A 22,812-nucleotide genomic window follows, 5' to 3' on the forward strand; every position below is an offset into this window, starting at 1 on the left:
GCACATTGTGTGCCCATGACTTCACTTCATTATCAACAACCCTAAAAAAGAGGTGCTTTTATTATCCCCATCTTATAGATGAAGAAACTGAGGCTCAGAGAGATCCAAAAACTTGTGCAAGATTGCATGGTTCATAAGGAGGGAAGTAGGATTTGAAATTAGTCTAATTCCAGGGCTTACCTACCATAAGCCCAATACCTTAGTAGGTGCCTTACATCATTTCTAATCCTCACAACAATGTTATGAGTTGGGTAGTCCCTTTTTACCATTAAGAAAACAAAGTTGGAGAGGATACATAACCTGCCCCTGGTCATGCAGTTAAGTGACTTGTGGAAAGTCATGCAGCTGGTAGCTGTGGAGCCAGGGTCTGAATCCAAAGTTTGTGTGTTTCTTCCATTCCACTCTACTCCAGTGCCTCCAGTCCAGCAGAGCTTGGAAGTGGGGCTCAGAAGGGAAGGAAAAACAATCCTTATAAGAACCTTGTACATGGTCGGCACTTTCCCATAAGGTGTCTCATTTAATCCTCACAACTACTCCATCAACAGGGTATAATTAGCCCCAAGAAGAAAACCCAGGCTCAGAGAGTAAAGTGACTTGCCCAAGATCACACAGTTAGTAAGCAGGAAACTCAGGATTCATACTGACTACTGGTTTCCAAGGACTTGTTATTTCTACTGGGGTGCACCATCTACAACACCCCATCTGCTGGTTTTGCAGTTTTGCTTTGCTCCCAGTCCAAGATCCATTTTCTGCCTGCTCCATGCTCCAGGAGACAAATCTCTGTGCATAGTATCACAGGGCTCTCCTGTCTTCTGTCTTCCAGTTTGGGTTAGATTAACAGGAAGCTTTGGCAGGAGATCAAAGGCAGGAGACAGGTCAGGATGTTTCTTCTGCTCCCTCCTTCCCTGCCTTGCTTTAATTCTACGACTACAACTCCTTCTGGGCAGCCCCCTTGCATGGCTCCAACACTTTCTGGGTCCTGAGGACTCTATTCTTCCATGCATCTCCTCAGGTTGAGAGTAGGAAGAGCTTCCTGTTGTTGCTGGTCCCTACCTGTCTCAGCATTCCTTGTTGATTCCCTTAACCTTGCTGTACTTCTGCAAATGGTTCCCTCATGCAATTACCTTCATAATCCCAGTTGAGGATCCTTCTGTTTCCTGCTGGGACCTGACCAAGCCTCCTAATGTTCATCTGAGGCCGCTCCTTTTGGAGCTACTTGGAAGGAAGGCCAGTGGCTTCTTTGCTGATCAAACAGGTTCAGGTCTTTCCCAAACTAATTAGCAGATAGACAGGACAGTGGCCAAGGACTGGAGGCTGGCTCTTGATGCTGTCCCTGCCTCCATCCATCTGGAATTACAGTTTGGAGCAGCTCAGCCTCTCCAAGTCCAATGCCCTATCTTTTTTTTTTTTTGTTTTTTTCCAATTGATGCAACTCAGTAATTTTTATTGCAACTGGAAGACAATGCATCACAGAAACTTTATGGTGGGTCTGTGGAAGAGTGTTATTTACAAGAAATGATGAAATAGTTTGTCTTTGGCAATATGATTACATACAAAGAATGCAAAATGCAGGTATGGATGCCTTCCAAGCAACACCATCAAGTCCCTAGAGTTCGGCTGATGGCACCTGCCTCCACGTTGTTTCTTTAGGTTCACACGAACATAACTGAACATCACGTTCTTTCTCCTTTATGGTTCTCCCTTTCTATTCATGATATTGGCAGTTTCACAAAGAAAATACAGAAAAAAAAATTGGCTTTTGAAAAATTATTACTCTCATAAATTAATTTGGCCGTGTAGGTCTATTGGCCAGCCAAGGTCAGACGACCCTAAGCATCAACAGTAAACCTCTTGGTCTTCTGATTGCTTTATCACTTTTTTTTTCTGTAAAACAAAACAAAACTGGGAAATGTTACAGAATCAGAGTATTAAAAAATACACAAGTGTATATGCTTCCCAGACACACATGGATACATTTTTCCTCCACATTTTCACCATGGCAGTATAAAGTAGTGAGTGTGAATGACACAGCATGAAACTGGTTACTGAATCAGCTATGAGCTCAGATGGCCTCAACATACATACTTAAGAAATGTTGCATGTTTAAATAACTGAGAGTGTGCTAAATCTCATCCAAAAAAAAGGAGGAGAGGGGCTGGGGAACTCAGGCCACAGTCATGAAAGGATGAATACAATTTCTAGGTTTAATAGGTACACCATATCGAAGTCTTTGATAATCCAATATGGAATATCAATTATTTTGCAAAAGGTAGAGAAAGCAGTTCTCAACTTTTGCAAATGAAATACAATGGAAAAACACGGTTGTATATATTCCAAATAAATAGTCTTGATTTCATCACTAACAAAACAACAGGAAGGGTACTCGTGAGCATCTCACAGTTAAGTCAGAAATGATCATTCACACAGGTCTGATTTCAGAAGTACAACAGCAAGATGCAGCACCATAGACACATCGGTTTCGGCTGTTAAAAGATGGATCATTTTAAAAACTGCGTTTTCCTTACTTAATTTTTGGTCAGTGAAGCTAGCAGTTGTTTGCTGAACTGTGGAAGAACTGCAAGGTCACACACATTATTCATGATAAAGCAACTGAGCTGACAAGTCTGTGCTTAATTCAGAATAACCATTAGCGGGAGGCTGAGGCAGGAGAATGGCGTTAACCCGGGAGGCAGAGCTTGCAGTGAGCTGAGATTGCGCCACTGCACTCCAGCCTGGGCGACAGAGAGAAAAAAAAAAAAAATAGAATAACCAGTAGGAGAGAGAGAAAACACAAGGAGTTAACGACCATCGCCGGTGCTCTCTCAAAGGAAGAGGGGTTAACAGATGAATTTACAAAGGTATGCAGATCTATACAGAACAGTGAATGCCATGTGTAAATCCTCATGAAACTCCAGAAACGGGAACACCACACAATGTATATACTTTGATTTACACATTCCGTTACAAAGGAAAAAAAGACACCATTACAACTTTGTAACTGTGTTAACTGCAATATAAACCAAGTCCAGAGTTTGGCAGGTAACTAAAAGAGGGTTATCACCTAGGTTATATGGCGAAAGTGTTGATGTATATTACATATAGTAGCATAATTAATAAAAAAGTATTATTTAAATTAGATCACAGTGCTGCATTATGTGCATAACAGTGTTTGATATAGTATTGGTGGGCTGGGACCTGCAACACTAAGGACTTAACTGTCAACACTGGGAAGTCATAATCAAGAGGAAACACAGAGTTCCATGTTTTCTTTTGGTGGCAAAAAAAATCCTGAAGATTAAAGAAAAGTACTTCTCTACAGAAACATAAAAATCAGTTGCAACATCTGGGCAGCTGTGATCCACCAGAAAGAAACGAGTCCCAACCTGAATTAAAGGGAAAGAGAAATCACATGGAATTTAATCCAATCTCATCTAGAAAAGCTTCCCATTGGTCCGGCGCGGTGGCTCACGCCTTTAATCCCAGCAGTTTCGGAGGCCGAGGTGGGCGGATCACGAGGTCAGGAAATCGAGACCATCCTGGCTAACAAGGTGAAACCCTGTCTCTACTAAAAATACAAAAAATTAGCTGGGCGTGGTGGCGGGCGCCTGTAGTCCCAGCTACTCAGGAGACTGAGGCAGGAGAATGGCGTGAACTCGGGGAGCGGAGCTTGCAGTGAGCAGAGATGGCGCCACTGCACTCCAGCCTGGGGCACAGAGCGAGACTCTGTATAAAAAAAAAAAAAAAGAAAAAGAAAAAAAAAGAAAAGCTTCCCATTTAGGTCACTTGTACGTAACTCCAATTCCTTCTCCAGGAGCCCTTCTAGGAGAGGTGCAAGGCCCCCCACACAGTGGAATGAGTGGAACCTGCGTCAGTAGCCCTTGGCCGGGGCAGTCCTGGCGTGGTGCAGGACTCGGAGCTGGGCACAGAAGGCGTCCACCTGGTTCTCACTCTACAGAGCCCACTACCTGATGCTGTCCCTCAGGCAGGAGCCTCCTTCAACACAACGGCCCCTCCCAGAAGTCTCTGTGGTAGTAACTGCTGTGGCCAGCAAGCACCAGACACATTGAATGCCTCTGCAAAACAAAACAAAACTCCATTCTTGGGAAAGGCCTCTGGCACATTCCTTCTTAAAAACTCCCAAGATTGAGACCTGCCACAATCGTTTTGGCCATGGTTTCTCCAACCACCAGTGATATGGGTTTGGTTCATTTTAGTTTCAGATAGCTGGCTTCACCAAAGAACTCTTGAAAGAATACTGATTAGAGAGGAGCAGGGAAGTAGGAGCTTGTGGTATATTATAAAGCTGGGAAAAATCTATGATGCAAACCCTTTCCACATAGCACTAGATAAAGGTAAAAGACAATTATAATAGAATAAAAATAACTGTCTATGTGTATATCATTTAAGAAAAAAAGAGTGACTGTCTCTTTCTCTTAAATGTGTCCGAGGGCCAACAGCAAGTAATCGTAGATGTCGTGGTGTTGATGTGTTCACGGTTGGTTTCCAAAGCATCTTTAAATATTGCTACAGTTCCCCGTTTCCCCCTCCCCCCTGCCTTGTGTGAGTATGTGAGATACTGAATGACACATGAACTGCCACTTCTCCCAGCAGGAGAAATGAAAGCAAAAGCACCACACCTCTTAGTGGTGTTCAGGTGATCTGTCAGACTAATGGATACATATGCTGGTTTGGTAGCTGAAAGAACACCTGACGTTTGGGAAGGAATTCCAAGACTAAGGTGAATGGCACTTAAGCAAAATATTCTTTCACAAATAGGCTTGTGCTTAAATTATCTACTGCTCTTGGAGAAGGGAATAAGAATAAGAGAGGGTGCCTCCTGCCCCTTAGCTTGTTAAGGACGCGGACAACCTCATTCTGCAATGAATTCACTACAAACAGCCACATACACATCGATACTTTTTGTTTTTGTTCTCAACAATCAAAATACAAAGTTAAACACAATTGAGCCATTGTTTTGGTTATGCATAATGTGCATGCCTCCAAAAACAGAAGAAAAATAGGAAGAAGTACCCTCACTAAAGGTTCCCTGACAAGTCTTTCGGCAGATCCAATGAAGGGAGACTCAGGAAAATCACAATTAGAAAGCCACCCAATGAGGTATTTATGCAAAAAGAGTGGTTCCGGAATTAAGAACACACTTTTATATTTCTCTATTTCTCAAAGAGATCAGAAAAGTAAATCACATAAATTGCATTTTATTATTTTTTAAAAGAGCCTCTGCCTCTTTAGAAAAATGAAATGAGGGGAGACAGCCCACAGTGGGGATTTAAATTGGAAGAAGTCCTCGGCCAGAAACAGTCCCGAATGTTTAACCTCTGCCTTTCAGGAGAGAGGTCTGAATTTTATCATGTGGGGGGTGGGATGAAGGTGGGGGACTGAGCTGGAGGTCTTTAGGCTTGGTCAGGTGACAACACAAATCAAGGTGTCGCTCAGGCTCCACAGCTGTGGATGGCTTTCAGGGTGTCAGATGTCTGGGAAGATGGAGGGAACATAGCACTGCAAAGATACTTTATTCCCATCTACACCCTGAACAAATATGCTGGAAGTATTCAGTTTCAGGTCATGAATTCGACCTGCTGTAGAGGAGTAGGTTTTTTCAGGTTCTGTCATCAGCAACCCACCAATGCCCCATCTTTAATAGGTGAGGTTCCAATAAAGGTTCTGTCTGCTCCCTTCCAGCCCTGACAGCCCAGCCTATAAGCTGACACCCAGAGAAGGTAAAGAACTTGCTGTCCCTGCACAGTGAGGCAATGGTGTGAGTACTTGAACTTCTGCATCTTAAATCAGTTACTGCTTCTCTGCTTTACCCTGGAGTGTTTCCTTTACAGCTCAATAAATATTTCATCAGTGGTGACTCAATATAATCACCATCCCCCATGCCATCCCAGGCAGCTTACAACCTAGAGACTGTCACTGCTCTTTGACATATTCTGTCACTTTGCCTCCCCAGGTCACCATCCTCTCACTCGCCTCTGACTTTTCGCACAGGAGAGAGCTGGTCAAATAGTACAGTTCCCCGATGTGAATGGGGAGAAGCTGGGGAAAGGAAGAATGATCTTCAGGCAGTAAGGGTAAGAGGAGCCACTTTTCCCATCTGAGTAAATACCGAGAGAAGATGAATGTGAGGCTCTTGGAGATTAGCTGTCTGCTGGGAGAGAAACACCTTCATTGATTAAATACAAAATCTGTTCTGGAAAACATGGTCGTTGGAATAGTTCTTAGCAGATCCTTGCACTGGGCTTGTAAAAGCTAAACAGCCTTCTGCTCCCAACCTATCCCTCCCACTTGGGGGATTTGGAGAAAGGGCTAGGGAGAGAGAGAGGAAGAAGTGGTGCCCAGGATGCCACAGGGAGAGGAGAATGAGCTAAAGGTAGAGAGTGTGAGGATATGGTCAGAGGGTTATGCCCCTGACAGTCTTGGGCTGGCAAATGCAAGGGCCTTTGGGGGACAGTGCAGGGGCTGACGAGGCAGGCTTGAGGATGCTCTGGTCACATGGATACTAGGGCCAGAGTCCTCTTGGCTCAGGCACTGTGTAAGGAAAGAAATGTAACTTCCTTATTGCCTGTCCACTCTCCCTCAAAACAAACACTCTTTTCTGTTTAAATAGTAGGAGACCACCCTCTCGGCAGGAGATAGCTAAAAAAGAAAAAATAAATATATAATAGGAGACAATATCTTGAGAAGGTGGAAATGAGACCCTGCCCCGCCCCGGGGGAAAGTGATAGGAAAGCTCAGCTAGAAAGCTCCCGAGAGAAAGTGATAGAAAACAGCCTGGACCAGGGCCAGAGAGGAGCAGGAGGAGAGAAGATCCATCAGTGTTCGTGTCCTAGTGGGAAAGGAGGAATGTACTGACAGCTGGGATGTGATGGCAGACTGGTCTAAGGGTAGGGCCTGCGGGGAGAAGCTGCTAGCAGAGGGCATATGGGGTGAAGGGAATAGGGGGAGCAGAGCTTCAGGTAAAGGAGGAAGAGGTACTGTTTCTCCATTTCCCTCTGGGCTTTTGCTATTTAATTGAGTAATTCCTGGCCCCAGGGCAACTCTGAGAATTTCTCTGGCTTGCAGTAGAGGTGTCACTTTATTACCTTCAGATTCTGTTTGGAGTTTTTCCTTCTGAATTTCCTCAAATGGCCCAGCTTTGCCTTGCCATTTTGGTGGGTTTTATTTTCTCTGCCATCTGATGTCCCAGGGGTCTCCAGACAAGCACACCTTTCTGAAAGCCTCTGGGGGGTGCCTTTCTCTGAAAGCCTGGGCCAGGCCTGGGAAGACTCACCCACAGGCTGAGATTTGAGACCTTGTCCCCCACCCCTATGACCTTCCTAAAACACAAAACTCCCAGGCAGTGTCTGAAATGCCTCGACATGAAGGGAGCAAATAGTAATTTCTCAGAAGAACATAGGCTCTTCTTTAGTCCTTGGATTTAAAGCGCAGATTCCAAGGAGGATAAATTGTCTTGCCAGGCTGGGTAAATCTGTTGTCAGGCAGCTTTTCTCCACTAAAAAAGAGATTAATCTGATTACACCTATAGTCACCTGGAACTGTTCCATCTCTGAAATCTTTTTTTTTTTTTTTTTACAACTTCTTGTCCAACAGACACCTCTAAAATCTTAATTTTAAATATACCACCCTCAGGATATAAATCTGTTCATTCAGCTTTTCCCCAAACCTGTCATTCTTCCTCAAGACCTTCAGCCCTAGACCTCTCTGAGTCTACCAGTCCCTCCTGATGTCCCTTCCTTTCCTGCCTGGGTCCCTACTCCATGGTTGACCATTTGACCTAACCTTCACCAGCCCCTTGTATTCTGACTCTGTGTTAGTTTTCTGGGGCTGCCATAACAAAGTACCACAAGTTCAAGGGCTTAAAACAATGGGAAATGTATTCTCTCATAGTTCCAGAGGCCAAAAGTCCAAAATGAAGGTGTTGGTGGGGCCGTGCTCTCTGTGACGGCACTGGGGGAGAACTCTTCCTTACCTGTTCCCGCTGCTGGTGGCTCCTGGCCTTCCTTGGCTTGTGGCAGCACAGCTCCAATCTCTGCTTCCTTCTTCACATGGCCTTCCTCCCTGTGTGTCTGTGTCCTTTCCTGTCTCTTATAATGACACCTATCATTGGATTTAGGACCCACCCTAATTCAGTATGATCTCATTTCACATCTGCAAAGACCCTGTTTCCAAATGAGGTCACATTTCAAGGTTCTGGGTAGACATGAATTTTGGGGAGACACTATTCAACCCACTGTAGCCCCGTTTTTCCTTCTATTGCGTTCCAAATTCCCCAAGCTTAGCTCAGGCCCACAGTTGGGCATCTATCTCCCTTTTGGCCTTGGGGCAGCTGAGCTCTGTTCTTGGCTCCTCCTGCTCTTTGCTGGTTTCAGTGCTTCTCAGCAAGAGTGCCTCCTACAGCCTCTTCTTTCTTTTCCCTCGGGAAGTAGCACCCCAGAGATGGCTGAGGTCTGGGGCAGGAACTCCTCCAAATTCAAACCTTAAGGCCAGGCACAGTGGCTCATACCTATAATCCCAGCAATTTGGGAGGCCGAGGCAGGAGGATCCCTTGAGCCCAGGAGTTTGAGACCAGCCTGGGTGACATGGTGAAACCCCATCTCTACAAAGAATACAAAAATTAGCTGGGCATGGTGGCTAATTTTTGTATTCTTGGTGCACCTGTGGTCCCAGCTAGTCAGGAGGCTGAGGTGTGAGGATTGCTTGAGCCAGGAGGCAGAGGTTGCAGTGAGCCAAGATCGTGTCACTGCACCCCAGCCTGGGCAACAGAGTGAGACCCTGTCTCAAAAAAAAAAAAAATCCCATCTTAAGACCCCTACAGATGTACCATTAGTTTCACCTTTTCCCCCCTTTCCCATCCCATTGAAGGCCATGTGTTTCTTCTCTTCTTGGAGGCTATTCAGGCCCTCACAGCACTTGCCTGGTATACAGCAAATTATCCTGACTGTGTTTATCTGCTTCCATATGCACCCTACTCTTAAGACTCTCATACCACTCTGCTGCTTAAAACCATTCATTCATTCACTCTTTCATTCATTCATGTGTTTGTTGCATATATATTGAGTGTCTGCTATGTTAGTACTCTGGCCTCATCTCCCACAACCAATGAGATCATTGACTTTTCAGAACTTACAGCATAGAAAAGTTTCCATGGCGGTCCTATAGGATTTCCATTCTAAAGTTTACATTCTTTAGGTTGGTGGATAACCCCCTTAACCTGGCCCTAACCTACCTCTGACTTCTGTCTCCCATTGCTCCCATCTCTAGCCCAGCCAAACTATTACTCAAGCCAGGCTCTTACACTTCTGTGCTGTGGTGCTTTCAGTCTAGTTGAAATGTCTCTGCCTTTTGCCTGCCTGGAAAATCCCTAGTTGTCTTCAATATTTAGTTCCAATGTTACCACCTCCTAGGAGCCTTCCTTGACAATCCTGTCCTGGACTCTGTCTTTTTTGCCACATAAATCTCTTATTGTGTGAATCATGCTGCCTTGCAATGATTTGTTTACATGTCTGTCTCTCTTTTCCCTTGAAGTTAAGGACAATAATTTATTCATTTTATATTCTCTATATCTGGCATAATGTAGATGTTTAATAAAGTTTAGGTGCTTAATAAAAGAAGTGGTGGAAGACCTCAATTCATCTGAGAGCAGAATCTGCCTAGAAGAGTTGGAACTTCTCCACCCTGCTCCATCCTCTGTACCTGACCTGTGTGTTCTGGGCTCCCCACAGCCAAGGAGCATCAATGGGCTAACGGAGTGTAATGGGCTGAATTGTGTTGGCCCCAAACTCAAATTTTGAAGTCCCACCCCTCCTTCATTCTATGGCCTTGTTTGGAAATGGGGTTGTTGCGATGTAATTAGTTGACATAAGGTCTTATTATATTTGGGTAGGCCCCTACTCCAGTATGATTGGTGTCCTTATAAAAAGGAGAAATTGGACACAGACACCCTACCAAGAAGAACACTATGTGAAGATGAAGGCAGAGGTCAGGGTGATGCCTCTACTTGCTGAGAAACTCCTACAGTTGCCAGCCCACCGCTAGAAGCAAAGGAAGAAGCACAGCCCTCAGAAGGAACCAACCCTGCTAATGCCTTGGTCTTGGACTTGCAGCCTCCAGAACAGTAAGCCAATACATTCCTGTGGTTTAAGCCACTGACTGTGGCACTTTATTACAGCAGCACTAGGAAACTCATACAGGAGGTGACAGTGCTCAGATGAAACAGGACCTTCCACTTCCATGGCAAAGCCCTCATCTTTCATGCCCATGCGCCATTTGATCTGCACACAAATCACTGAGCAGGTTCCTCAGCTATTATTATCCCCACCTTTCAGATGGAAAGAACTGAAGCTCAAGAGGGCCAAAGAAATTTGGCTATGGCTTTCTTTATTTTCTTTTTCATGGGCAGAAGTAGATTTCAGTTTTGGTCCCTTTCCACTACCATATCAGGTTGCCTTAAGGCAACTTTGAAAAGTCTAAAATATTAAACAGTTTGTGAAGTTATTATCATTATTCATAAAGGACAGCGCGAGGTTAGTCTTACCCTAGAGAGCCCCATTGTTGGCCCAAAGCATCTTGCCAGGAGCCCTATAGGACCATGTTTTCAAGGCCCCCAAAGAGCACAGGGCTGTTGGTCCATCCCAGCTCCTGGAATGGCTCATTGTACCCACCCTGCCTCCAGCTGAGGACCCAGGGAGAAGCACTGACCCCTGATCTTGCTATCCCTTCCATTACACTCTTGCCAGAGGAGCTTTTTTTTAGGGGTGGCCGCTTCCCTCTCCTCAAGAGAATTCTGGGGACCAACCAGCTCAGGCCTGCTGTTGGCCTCAGGGTCACATCTCACCCAGACACCCCCACCATTCCCTCAGGTCTAGGGATGCTGCTCCCCTACCATGGGATCTTCTTTTTATTTTTATTTGTTTATATTTTCCTTATGCCTAACACAGTGTAAAGGGATTTCTTTTCTTTTTTGTTTTTGTTTTTTTTTTGAGATGGAGTCTCGCTCTGTCACCCAGGCTGGAGTGCAGTGCAGTGGCGCTATCTCGGCTCACTGCAACCTCCACCTCCTGGGTTCAAGTGATTCTCCTGCCTCAGCCTCCCAGGAGCTGGGATTACAGGTGTGCCACCACATTTGGCTAATTTTTTTACTTTTAGTAGAGATGGGGTTTCACCATGTTGGCCAGGCCAATCTCGATCTCCTGACCTCAGGTGATCCACCCGCCTCAGCCTCCCAGAATGTTGGGATTACAGGCATGAGCCACCGCTCCCAGCCAGGATCTTCTTTTTAAAGCTACCACCACCCACTCTCATTCCCCAGGACTCTCCTCACCCCTCCGGCTGCAAAGGCAGCTGGTGTCCCTACTGGCTCCTTCCTTTCTGCCCCTAAAGACAGGCACACAGGTGATTTTCCTTTTAAGTGTTTTTCTGTGGATCACTGCGGGGAAATTGACAGGGGCTGATAAAAGGAATAATCTTTGATATTCTTTCAGTTGGATTGCTGATTTTCTTGCTGGGCTGACAAGAGCAATCTTCCCTACTTGGAATCTTGGTTTTATTCCTTAGCATGGGCCTTATCAAACCCACTTTTTAATGAAGGGAGAATGAAGAAGCCATTGAAGCAGACCTCTAGCTGCCAGTCAGGTCTGCTCTGAAGGCTGCCTATCTGTGGGGGAATGTGACTTCTGGGGCTTTCCAGATTGAGTAATGCTCACCCCACATGTCTGAAATTCTCCAAACACTATTCCGGCCCTGCTGTGATTCTTAGAGCAGAGGTTCTTTGCCTTTTTAGTGTAATGGATCCCTCAGCAACTTAGTGAGCCCTTCTCAGAATAAAGTTTCTAATGCAGAAAGTAAAACACATGGGATAATAAGGGAAGTCATGTCCTTTGAAATCCTTATCAAAAATATTTTTCAAATTTTGTGATATAAGTTTGGTTGCTATTATATAGTATAATATAACTTCATATCTAATAGCTATTGTTATTTTGAAGTAGTTGTGAATATATATGCTATTTTGAGATGTCTAAAACAACTGTAATGTGTTACAAAAATATCCATGATTTCTATCAGTGACAAAGTCAAAAGTATCGTGAATACTTCTGTGATTTGCAAGCTACATCCAAAATGGAAGGAAATCCTAATGTTTGGTTAGTGATTGATAAAAATAAAGATGTGGGCGGGCGCGGTGGCTCACGCCTGTAATCCCAGCACTTTGGGAAGCCAAGGCGGGCGGATCACGAAGTCAGGAGATCAAGATCATCCTGGCCAACATGGTGAAACGCCGTCTCTACTAAAAATACAAAAATTAGCTGGGCATGGTGGCATGTGTCTGTAGTCCCAGCTACTTGGGAGGCTGAGACAGGAGAATCACTTGAACCCAGGAGGCGGAGGTTGCTGTGAGCCGAGATCACACCGCTGCACTCCAGCCTGACGACAGAGCGAGACTCCGTCTCAAAAATAAAAATAAAAATAAAAAAATAAAGACGTAATACTATTTTTCCCCCATTGAGCTCATGGACCCAGATTAAGAGCTCCTGCCCTGGATCTGTGCTTCTCAAACTTCCATGTGCTTCTGAATCATCTGGGCTCTGTTAACATGCAGATTCTGATTCAGGAGGTCTGGAGTAGGCTCAAGGCTCTGCATTCTTGACAAACTCTAGGGATGAGTTTGTCAAGCTGGCTCCTGAGATGGGCACAGTCTGGGACGTATGGTACTGGGTAATGGTCACCACCTGGAACCATGATGGGAATCTGAGAGCAAGGGCATCAGCTGCTGGGGCCTGAGGGTGGGTTGGGGCCTTAAAGTGATTCCGTGAACTTCACAAGCTTTGTGGCAGTCTTGTGGTGACAAGGCCATTCCAGCATATCTCCTGATGAGGATGCAGAGGACACTCTAACCTGGAATACATTCTCTCCACAAAGCTGAAGGGAGCCTGCAATCTTTTTAATGCTCCAATTAGAGCCTGAATACAAGACCTTTCCTTTTGTCTGGTGAAATCAGGCTGGGCCAGTTACATGAGACTTGACTAAAGGCTTAGGAATAACAGAGAAAAAAAAAAAATGCAGGCAATAGAATATGACCATAGAACATGACTTCAAGACACCCTGCCCACTCAGCAATAGGCTTTAAAGACAATCTTTTGTCCCTTAGACAGAAGGGCTGGACCTTTAGACGTGAAGCCCAATGAGAGAGGCAGCAGTCATTGTCAGAACATCCCTGAGGGGAGTATGAATCCCTGGGTTGGACGCAGTGAGACCCAGGTCCCCTTATATGCTGGTTTTGGAGGTCTGGGATTTTATTAAGAGAGATGGCAGGTCTCCCTGGCCCACTGCCCCTTTCCCACTTCCTGATTCCTGCTTTCCTCAAAGTGGTGGATGCTGCCTTTGCACTTAACTTTCCAGGAGGCCACACCTACATGGGGCATTCCCTCTGCTTCCTGAATTCTAGTCTGAGAATCCTCTTTGTCTCCATTATGGGCTCTTTCATCACTATTCACCCTATTGAAGGAGATACTCCTTTTACTCACCCAAACATTGTAGCCTTAAACTCACAGTCATGTTTGAATACAACACATTACATTTAATAACCATGCAAGAAAATCACACACACAGTGCAAGAGGGTCTAATCTGTACCAATCTTGATTTTGCACTTGTAATCTATCCCTCTCTGGAGTTTAGTTGAGAGCATGATCTTTGCAGCCACTCAGATCGGGGTTCTAATTATACCATATACAAGCTGTCTGACCTTAAAGAATTTGATTAGCTCAGTGTGCTAATCTGCAAAATGGGAGTAGTAAAAGTGTCTACCTCATTTGACTATTGTGTGAATTCAATAAAATGATACCTGCAATTAGTTCCCTCTCTGGCACACAATAAGTTCCCAATATTAGTTGTCAATGTACTACCCTCACCTCTCATGGTAATTATTTCAGCATTTAAGAAAATTTATTCTCTCACTGCAAGTACCATGCTTGTCACACAGTAGGTGCTTGATAAATGTTTTGTGAATAAACAAATTAAGCATATTCACAAGACTATTTCTGTCTGGGAAAGCATCCCTTGAGGCTTCTGACTGATGACAGTCACTGTAAGGAGGTCACAGCCCATTTTGATACATGATCAAGATATAACACTTGACTATTTCCCTTGATCTTTGTATCCCTGTGAAGTCATCTTTAATATCCCCATTTTATCCCAAGGAAACCAAGGCTCATGGAGGCTTAGTGTTGTGCCCAAAGTAACACAGTTAGCAAGTGGCTCCATTGAGTGATGCCTCAGCAGAAGCCCAATGTGCCCTGAAATAGCATATAAAGTCTGTCTGAGATCCGGGGGCATGACTTATGATTCATAAAATAACTGTGTAGCTAGGGAGCTACAGAAAGAGATTAACAGAACCTGGGACTTCAGTCATTTTCAAGAAAGTACAACAGCTAAGCATTAACAATTCATAGAAAAGACCCACTCTAAATGATGCTTTGTAAATGCATAATGAAGAGACTGGGAAGTACCCAAGTCCAAAAAAAGTCGTCAGGACTAAATGTAGCTAAAGAGAGCTGGGGCCCAGTCAGTAGTCCCCAATCTGACTGAAGGAAGCCTAGGGCAACTGAAGATCTGGGTCTGCTAGGCGTCCAGAAAAGGGGCAGTCAAATAATACGACCAGTCAGTGTGTCTCCACTTCCACTGAGAGAGACAAGTGGCTCTGGACCAGACATCGTTAATCACAATTTCCTATCCCCTGACCTAATGTCTCTTTGTTCTGAACTCAGTAAGCAATCTTCTGATTATTAGTTTTCTGGGTAAGCTTGGTACCAAAAAGGGAATACTTGGTAGGAATACTCACCATTTTACATTTACCTTGGGCTCCTTAGTGCTATGGTTTGAGTTTGACCCCACCAAAATGCATGTTGAAACTGATCCCCAATGTGGCGGTGTTGGGAAGTGGGGCCCAGTGACAGGTGGGGACAGATCTCTCATAAATGGTTGGTGGTAGTCAGCGCTTGCTCTCTGTGAGACTGAACTAGTTCTCACAGGAATGCTCCCTTGAGAGTGGGCTTTAATAGAACCAGGACACTCCTTGAAATTTACCTCTTTGCACATGTCCACTTCCCCTTTGATCTTCCACCATGTCTTAATGCAGCAAGAAAGCCCACACAGAAGCCAAGCAGATGCCAGCACCATGCTTCTTGAACCTCCCAGCCTGCAGAACCATGAGCTAAATATACCTCTTTTCTTTATAAATTACTCAGCCTTGGGTATTCTGCTATAGCAACACAAAATGAACCAAGACACTCAGTCTCTTAGAAGTTTAGTGACTGTGAGTCAATCTCTCTTAAGTCATGTCTCCCAGTTTTTTACTGGACTCAGGTTCATCAGTCTCTTAGGGATTTAGTGACTGTAAGTCAATGGTTCTTGAACCTGAACAACTACGAGCATGCTTATAAATCTAATGTCTGGAACTGCAAAGCCAAGCAAGGGCCATCCCCTGGTCCACAGCAACCCTTCAAAGAAGGTGCTTCTACCCTGGGAGACACCTCCCCACTTACCCCACAGATGCCTGTAATGAGATCCCTCCATCCTCCAGCCTCTGGCCACATGCCTGCAGAGCAGAGTGGTGTTCACAGGTCACTTCAGTGGGAGCACAGTGCTTCCTCAGCAGAACTGAGAGCTGACAGGGGTGCAAAAATAACAGGCTTATTGGAAGAGAGCAACATTACAGACACTCAAGCACCCCTAAGGTAGAGGAAAAACAGAAAAGCTCTCATCTTTTTTCCTACCCATGGTCAGACATGTAAGAGCCTCGCTCCTCCCTATAGGAAGAGAAAGAAGCAGAGAGATGACAGGTGGAGTTAGATTTTCAAGGACACAGAAGGATTTGTAAACACTGGAGGCTGTCTCTCACTGAGGGAGAAGTCATCACAGGTGGGGCAGAGTCCTCCAGCTCCACTCAAGGGATGACATTTTCCTTTCATCTCTTTCTCCCCTCTGGGATCCAGGGAGTGATTGAGATAATTTACCATTTAATGTGGGCAGATGGCTTAATTAAGCTAAAGCGGAAGGCATTAACAGTGGCACTGAGTATGAGAATGACTCGGGGGTGGGATCCTGGGAGCCACCTGGCAGATGTGTCCTCCTCTGCCCTGTCTCCTGGACTGGTCCCTAGGCACTAGGGTGCAGGGTGTTCAGTGGGTAATTTGCCTGCTTGGGAATTTAGGCTCCTGGTTCCCCTGCAGCCTCTGCCAGCGCAGCCTGGGAAGGCCCCGGCTCACACATTGGGAAATGCCTCTGGTTTTGTGGCCAGTCTTCAGGTCTAGGGACAGCAGCAGCAGCAGAAGCCAGCATTGCTGGACTCTCCCTGAGGCTGGCTGGGTTCTGAGTGATCAGTCATCCATGAGATTGAAGCCAAGTCCCTGCTCTCAGAGAGATCATACTTAGGTGGGGATACCAAATTCCTGGACCTCTGCAGGCTGGGCCGGAGAGATTCTAGCCCTTCTCCTAAAATTTATAGATGAGCAAACTGAGGCCTAGACAAGGGAAGCAACTGGCTCACCATGAGCCACAGAATAGGCATGAGAACTCAGCTCCCCAGCTCCTGAGCTGTAAGTGCAGTACGTGTGTGTGTGTGTGTGTGTGTGTGTGTGTGTTTACATATGTGGGGAGTCAGATAAAGAAAGCACAGCTCCTCTAATTCCCCTTCCCCCTTCCCGCCCCCATTGCTATCTTCCTCAGTCCATGGGTTCCCGTCAAGTCCTTTCCCATCTCTGTATTTATGTCTAAAGAGAGGAGTGGGAGCCCCCAAATAGGTAGTAAGTTTTCAGATTTCACTCATTCCAAGCCTGGAGCTCCACAGCCTTTGGAAACAGGTGTAGGGTGGCCCCACATCATTTCCTGGGTGAATTCTGCTTCCACAGCTCATTAACCATATCCTGTCTGCAGCTGGCAAGTCTGGGAGGAGAAACCCACAGCAAACCACCCTCCTCTCAGTCCCCCTTCCCCGCTCCAAGCACCTTAAAATGATTGCTTTGGCCCAGAGCCAGGGAAGTGATGAAGTTTTCCAAATTATGAGGCAAGGTTTCTTGTCTCATTAGCTTCTTTACTTTGCTATCCAGAAGCCCCCGCACCACCACCACCACCACCACCACAGGGAGCCTGAACCTAATACCCCCAGGAGGATCTGAGTGACTTGGGGCAGGATGCTCACGGTCCTGTCCTCAGGGATGCAACTGTTTGCTTCGAGGAGGGCTCCTGGAGAAACTAAGCTGGGTAAAGATCACTGGGCAGCTCTGGGTAGGGAATGTGACACAGCAATTTGGTCTACGTGGGGCCAGGAATTTCCACTGGGAATAGCAGGGCAGCAGACCAGGGGATGGTGTGGGAGGTGGCCAAGGATGGTAGATAGAATTGCTACATAAAATACAAGACACCCAATTAAATATGAATTTCAGATAAACAACAAATAATTTTTTAGTATTTGTCCCAAATATGCCATACTTATACTGAAAAAAAATTTGTTGTTATTTGAATTGCAAAGTTACCTGGCCATCCTGTAATTTTATTTGCTAAATCTGGCCACCCAAATGTTGGGGGAGATAACTAGGCGATGGTGTAGCAGGAGATTAGGGGATTGTGGGCAGCGGACCAGGCTAGACTCACCTGGGCCTCTGAGCTGGGCCTCTGTCCTCAGGGGTTTCGCAGAGTTGTAGACTGAGGACCTGTTTCCTATCCAGGCCAATTTCACGGGACTTGTTTCCGCCTTCCCTAAGGTCTCAGGGAAGACACCTTCCCTTAGCTTCTCCCATTGCCACTCCCTCCCCCAGAGTCTTCAACCTTGGCAGGGAGACAGAGCACAATCTCCTCCCACCCTGTGGCCACCAAGCACAAGCACGCAGAATCTCTCTGTTTGAAGGGCTTTACAAAGACCAGCTTTGGAGGCACACTGGCCTAGGTATGAACCTGAACTTAGTCGCCCTCTAGCTGGGCATCATAGGCATGTAATTAACCCCTCTGTGCCTCAATTTCTGCGAAATAGTTAAAAAGAGAACCAACCTATTGTGATCATCTAGTGGGTCAATGTTTACAAAGCTGATGGAACACAGCACTCAATAAATGATAGCCTTAACATTCCAGCCGGGTGCGGTGGCTCACACCTGTAATCCCAGCACTTTGGGAGGCCAAGGCATGTGGATCACAAGAGATTGAGACCAGCCTGGCCAACATGATGAAACCCCGTCTCTACTAAAAATACAAAAAATTAACTGGGCGTAATGGCGGGTGCCTGTAATCCCAGCTACTCGGGGAGGCTGAGGCAGGAGAATCGCTTGAATCCGGGAGGCGGAGGTTGCAGCGAGCTGAGATCGTGCTACTGCACTCCAGCCCGGGCAACAGAGTGAGACTCCATCTCAAAAAAAAAAAAAAAAAATTCCTAAAGCCCACAGGGAACCAGGAAGGGGATAATAAAAAAAAATTAACATGGAGAAGTGACACAGGTACCAGATTCTTTCAAAGCTCTCTCTCACAGCCATTATCACTCTTTCAGAAATAATGGAAAGCATCAGTCCTGCATTCCCCTTTTACATCTGAGAGCAGAGCTCACTATATCATCTTTGCTCTTTCAAATCTCTCCTTTCCCAGGATCACTCTATCCAGCATTAGTCCAGATGGCAAGCTATGAATTGGAGTCCATTCCAATTTTAGGGAGCCAGGTGGGGAGTGTGCATCTCAGGGAGACCACATGGGAGGCTCTTCATTCATTCCACAAATGTTTATTGGGTCTCTCCTGTGTATACTGGGGACAGACAAGTGAATGAGACAGAACTTGCCCTTGCCCCCAAGGAACTTACAATCTAGTTGAGAATCTCATTTCATTCATTATCTCTCCCAACCCTTATTATCTTCACTTGGATGGTTCAGAGAACAGGATGGTGAGTTGGTTAAAATCAGAATGCCGACTCTATCAACTGGAAGTGGCTTTGTCGAGAGCCATGTTTAGCCATGCTCCAGCTCAATGGGGAAAGGTTTTGTGATGATTAGTGGTCTGCCATGGGTGCAGGAAAGAGAAGTGGCACAGATGTTCCACTGATATGCACATCAAGCCTTTCCTTGCATTTATATCCTGGAAGAAAAGCCCACAACTTGAATCTCTTTAGGACTATGAATCCAAGCCTGGGGGGTGGAGTGATGAAGAGCTTCCCCACCCCTGGGGAAGGTGAGTCTTCAGAGCTGGCAGACCTAAGTCCCAGAAGAGGAAAGAAATAGACATGAGACGGAAGGAAGATTGCAGTTGGGCCCCTGAGTGGCATGCTGACAGACAGGAACAGAGTTCACCAGATAATGAGAGGAACCGGGCAGTGAGAAAAGCCCAGTGACAAGTGATACCTCTGTCCCCACTTCCCATCAAGCTTCTCTAGCTGGGAATGCCTTCCATGATGATAGGTGTTCTGCTGACCCTGGGATGACAGATACGATTGCAGCAGATGGCCCTGGGTCTGCTTGGCTAGGAAGGTGAGTTCAGGACGTAGGCACAGAAGCAGGGCACCTTCCTGGTACCTGAAATAAATTTTGGGCCTTGCCATTAAAACTCAGGGATCCCAATTATACATGTTCACTTGGGTTTTTAATACTCACACCAAAGGGAAGATATTCTTATAAGTGGGAGAGAACTTTGAAATCATCTACTCCAGGGTTTCTCAACCTTGGCACAATTGATATTTTAAACCAAATACTTGCTTGTTGTTGGGGCACACAGAGCCTGTGCATTGGGGGCTGATCAGCAGCATCCATGGATGATAGTAGCACTGCATACTCCCTCTCATTGTTACAATCCAAAACACCTCCATCTCCAGATGCTACCAAATGTCCCCAGGAAGCAAAGTCACCCCTGGTTCAAAACCATTGACTCATATCATCTCAATCTATGGATAAAGAAACTGAGGTCCAGAAAGGTGATCTGCCCAAGCGACATTTAGTATGTTCTTTGGTGACTCTCCCTGGAGAATTCTCTTTTTTTTTCCTCCTTCCGTCCCTCCCTCCCTCCCTTCCTTCCTTCTTTTCTTTTCTTTCTTGAAACAGGATCTCATTCTGTCATCCAGGCTGGAGGGTAGTGATGCGATCATAGCTCACAGCAGCCTTGACCTCCTGGACTCAGATGATCCTTCTGCCTCAGCCTGCCAAATAACTGGGACTATAGGCATCTGCCACTACACCCGGCTATTTTTTGTATTTTTGTAGAGATGGGGTTTCGTCAGTTGTGCAGGCTGCTCTCAAACTCCGGGGCTCAAGCAATCTTGCCTCAGTTTCCCAAGGTGCTGGGATTACAGGCATTAGCCAGTGTGCCTGGCGTATGAGCCACCATGCCCAGCCCAAGAATTCTTCTAATAACACCCCACACAAAAAGAAAGGGTCTTATAAATCTGCACCTAGTGAGATCCTACAACTTTTGCACAGCTATATAAAACCTTTTAGAGTTAGCCTACATTTAATTGGAGGAGGGCTCTGCTCCTGTCCCCTCTCCTGGGGGTACTGGGTCTGGGGCCTTTTATGATGTTACTTCCCACTCCGACCTTCCTGGAATCTGGTTTAGAACAGCGTGTACCAGGTTTTGGAGATAGAAGCACTGTCACTCTCAGCTCCCATGGCAGTGCCACTGACTTGAATGTCAGACTTTATAGATCTTGGTATTGAAGGAAGACGAAGGCCCTAAGTTTCATCTGGAGAGGAAGAGCTCCAAGGTTGGTAGCAGATGAGCTATCTCAGGGACAGGTAAGGTGATGGAATAAGAAATGTGGTGGGCTGTCCATTTCACCAATAAAACTTATTTTCTTCTTTCTTAAAGAAAAGGACTTCCCAATGCTAATTTGTTAGAGCCCAGAGTTGCCCGTGGCATTAAAAGTGACACAGGGAATAGCATTACATTTCTATTATCTTCCTGATGAGGGCATCAAGACCTGCTGCCGCTATGCTATTTCACATTTCCAGCTAAAAAGCAAGTGATTTCAAAGGCATTTGGCTGGCCCTGAACATTTTTAATGATGTGTGTTCTTTCTTGACTTCACTTACATTATCACCCCTATCAAGTAAGCCTAAGTCCCTGTGATTATTGGAATGGTGAAAACAGATGGCTAAATTTAGATTTCAGCGGGATGTGGGGTGGAAGGTAATGCTGAAAGCAGAGGCTTCAGAAGACAGTTTATATGTCCTTTGCAATTTGGTAAAATCTGAGTCTCTGATAATGAAAAATGTGTGGGTGGTATTGGTATATACATATGACCCGGCTCTCAGCACTGTTGAGAACTTCTGGGGGCAACTGTCTGTTATCAACTCACTTTTGCAGTCTTCCCTTGGAGGTCCATGTTTGTCAGTCTTTAGTTTGTTTTTGGCTTGGTGACATGATACACTATTCCTGCATGAGATACTAAGCTCCTGGGGCTGTTCTAAGATGTGTTGAATACAAAATGTCCTGCTCTCTCTGCCTGAAGATGATGCTCTTGCATTTAGATGCACTATAGGACTAATACATGCCAATGAGCCTCCTAAGAGATTGATGGTAAATCAGAATTGTCATGAGAAATAGAACCCAAACAGGCTGGACTGGATGGTCCTGAGGCAGAATGTGGGGCACAGGAGGTTGGTTTATGCTTTTGATGGTCAATATATTATGCCATGGGAGCTAGGTACCTATGTCTTCACTCCAGAAAAAGTCCTGCCAAGAAGTCCAGGTACCCATGAGGGCTAGTCAGGGCTCCCTCTCCTTCTGAAAAAGCTGGAGACACTGAAATTCTCTTTCTCTCTCTGGTCCTGGTGTCCTGTTTGCCTGAACACCATGAAAACCCAGCTATTTCTATTAACCCATTCTTCACGTATAAAGATCACAGAACACTAAGGTCCTTTTTTTTTTGTATAAATTGAAAGCATATAAGTGCAGTTTTTTTACATGGATATATTATGTAGTGGTGAAGTCTGGGCTTTTAGTGTAACCTTCACCTGAATAATGTACATTGTACCCATTAAGCAATTTCTCATCCCTCACTCCACTCCCACACTCCCACCCTTCAGAGTCTTCAATGTCTATCATTCCACACTCTGTGTCCAGCTGTACACATTATTTAGCTCCCACTTACAAGAGAACATGTGGTATTTGAATTTGTTTCTGAGTTTTTTTTCACTTAAGATAATGGTCTCTAGTACCATCCATTTTGTTGAAAAATACATGATTTCATTCTTCTTCTTTTTTTTTTTTTTTTTTTTTTTTTTTGAGGCAGTCTCACTGTCACCCAGGCTGCTGGAGTGCAGTGGTGTGATCTCAGCTCACTGCAACCTCCACCTCCCGGGTCCAAGTGATTCTCCTGTGTCAGCCTCCTGAGTAGTTTGGACTACAGGCGTGTGCCACCATGCCTGGCTAATTTTTTGTATTTTTAGTAGAGACGGGGTTTCACTGTGTTAGCCAGAATGGTCTCGATCTCCTGACCTCATGATCCACCCGCCTCAGCCTCCCAAAGCGCTGGGATTACAGGGACATCCAGCTGATTTCATTCTTTTTTAAGTGGCTGAATAGTATTCCGTGGTATATACATATCACATTTTCTTTATCCAGTCCTCCATTGATGGACACTCAGGTTGATTCCCTATTTTTGCTATTGTGATAAACATACAAATGCAAGTATCTTTTTTATATAATGATTTCTTCTCCTTTGGGTAGATAACCAGTAGTAGAAGTGCTGGATCAAATGGTAGTTCTATTTTTAGTTCTTTGAGAAATAGCCATACTGTTTTCCATAGAGGTTGTACTAATTTGCATTCCCACCAAT

At 45.3% G+C, this 22,812-nt stretch overlaps 1 protein-coding gene across 1 annotated transcript in view; it reads right to left on the minus strand.

Moving 5' to 3' along the window:
• KCNC4 (potassium voltage-gated channel subfamily C member 4) overlaps positions 1–22,812 on the minus strand; it is a 125,473-nt gene that overhangs the window by 38,598 nt on the left and 64,063 nt on the right. Inside the window, exon 4 of the transcript XR_010112829.1 lies at positions 15,556–15,677. The gene's annotated coding sequence lies outside the window, so the exon portion shown is untranslated. The remainder of the gene's footprint in view (positions 1–15,555; positions 15,678–22,812) is intronic.

This window comes from Pan paniscus, chromosome 1, assembly GCF_029289425.2.
Source record: "Pan paniscus chromosome 1, NHGRI_mPanPan1-v2.0_pri, whole genome shotgun sequence".
Taxonomy (NCBI): Eukaryota; Metazoa; Chordata; class Mammalia; order Primates; family Hominidae; genus Pan; species Pan paniscus.